The sequence below is a fragment of the Prionailurus bengalensis genome, chromosome A3, assembly GCF_016509475.1.
Source record: "Prionailurus bengalensis isolate Pbe53 chromosome A3, Fcat_Pben_1.1_paternal_pri, whole genome shotgun sequence".
Lineage (NCBI taxonomy): Eukaryota > Metazoa > Chordata > Mammalia > Carnivora > Felidae > Prionailurus > Prionailurus bengalensis.
The window spans coordinates 57,557,887-57,560,286 of NC_057354.1; the positions used below are offsets into that span (position 1 = coordinate 57,557,887).

Genomic DNA, 2,400 nt, shown 5'->3' on the forward strand with positions numbered 1-2,400 from the left:
GTGCTCACTTTGGCAGCACATCTACTAAATTGGAATGACGCAGAGTAGATTAGCACGACCCCTGTACACAGATGACATGCAAATTTGCAAAACACATAAAAAAAAACCCTCATAATAAAAAGTACAAACAACCTAATTTAAAATGACACCCCCTCACACTTGAACAAATATTTCACAAAACACGGTATGCAAATAGCCAGTAAGCAAATGAAAACGTGCTCTATGTCATTAACCATAAGAGGATGCAAATTAAAACCATGGTGAGATACCTTTCACAGGTGCTAGTGGGCTATTCTCAAAACACCTAACAAAACAGACATTTGTGAGTATCTGAAGTGACTAGAAGTCTCATCTATTGTGGGTAGATGTCGAGGAATGTCCAACCACACGGAAGAACTCCTTTGCAATTTCTCGTAAAGTTAAACAGTTACTTTACTTTACATAAAGTAAACAGTAAAGAAGTAAGGACGATGTGTACACAAAAAGACGTAGAGAAGAATGTTCATAGTAGCCTTACTCATAATTGCCTCAAACTCGAAATGGCCCAAATAACCATCAACAGGTGAATGGACAAACACATTGTGGTAAACTGATAGAGTAGAATGCTTCTTAGTAAAAAGAAATGAACTATTGACACACACAACAATTTGGATCAACTTCAGAAACATTATATCAAGCCCCCTCCACCAAAAAAGCACAAATTGTGTGATTCAATTCATATGACTTTCAGTATAAGCAAAACAAATCTATGTACTAGAAACTAGAGTTGTTATTGTTATTGTTGTTGTTGTTGTTGTTGTTGTTTTCCCTGACAGGAAATAGTGCAGAACTGACCAGAAAGAAGTGTGAGAGGATTTTCTGGGGTTTTGGAAATGTTTTCTATTTCCATAGGTTGTGGTTAAATGGGTGTATGCCATCGACAAAACTCTTCAGAATGAGTCCTTAAGATCTATGTATTGTACGTAAATTATACAGCTACATCCGTAAAAGATTGTTCTGGCCAAAGGGGATGGCGAAAATATATACATAGATGAGAAAGAAAGAGACACACATACAGAGAAAGAAAGAGAAATAATCAAAACTCAAACTACACTTCAGGAGGGCAGTTGCAGTGTTTTGTAACCATTTGATAAGGGAAGGTGCTCTCCATACACACCATTTAATAACAAAAGGAAACAGTGCTTTTTATGGAGGGCATGTAGTATTTGTGAAATGAATGGCTGCTACAGATGGTCCTGAGGCAGCCACAGTGAGATCTCCTGGAGTAAGAAGAATGCTGAAGCCCACAGAGGATACAGGAGACTACAGTTTTGGTGGCAAGACATTGCTGTACAAGCTGGCGTGCAATAGGTAGACTCTTGAGACTCACTCGACGCTTTCCTGCCCAACGGGGTACACACTTAGAACTCTCGAGACTTCAGGTTTCCTTGAATCGAATGGCTTTCACCTGGGCTCTGCACCTGGGCTCAGAACATCGGACCATGGGCAGCTGCATCTACTCACGAGGCGCAGATATTTTTGTTTGGTACTGTCTTTGGTGCTAGTGTAAGGAAGGGAAAAAAAGCCTCTTCTCCATCCCCTCCGAGGGTCTCCAGCTGGAGCCTGAAAATGACTGACCAAGGACCGATGAACAAGAGAAGAACAGAGCTTGTTAACGTGGGCAGCATGCATGCATGTGGGAGAAACTCAGTGATGGGTAATTCAACGTTTTTATTTATTTTTGGGACAGAGAGAGACAGAGCATGAATGGGGGAGGGGCAGAGAGAGAGGGAGACACAGAATCGGAAACAGGCTCCAGGCTCCTAGCCATCAGCCTAGAGCCCGACGCGGGGCTCGAACTCACGGACCGCGAGATCGTGACCTGGCTGAAGTCGGACGCTTAACCAACTGCGCCACCCAGGCGCCCCAGTGATGGGTAATTCAAAGAGGTGGTTTGAACTTGCACCTAAATGGCATCTTAACAAAGAAGGACAAATTTGTAGGGAAGTGACAAGACACAGAGAAAGGGTTTCTGGCTTCTAGGGACTTCCAACTGTGGGAAGGCAACGTGGGAGAAACCAGTGGAAAGGAAGGGCCACTTTAGCAAGGTTTGGTTGCACAGGTCCCCTTCGGTGCTGATTTTCCTTCTTCTGTGTGACCATAGAGTTTCTCCGGGAGAGGGGATTTGGGGCAGTTTTCATTTTCAGAAGTTTCTGCTTTGAGTTAGATAAGAGAAGTTCTGAAAAGGCTTCTTTCTGCATCTCTTGATTCTCCGTCGTACCAAAGCTGCACATTTGGGGATGGCACGTTCTGATCCTCCGCACTAGCTAATCAACTGAAATGAAAAGTATTCCTATGCCACTGACCTTGGAACCTGGAGATCGACAAGCTTCAGTTCTCCTTCCTATGTTCCAGAGTGGA

At 43.2% G+C, this 2,400-nt stretch overlaps 1 non-coding gene across 1 annotated transcript; it reads left to right on the top strand.

The window, feature by feature from the left end:
• Nucleotides 1–106, top strand: LOC122467392. The gene has a single exon (XR_006292928.1). It is a non-coding gene; the product is annotated as a U6 spliceosomal RNA (small nuclear RNA).
• Nucleotides 107–2,400: the final 2,294 nt, after the last annotated feature.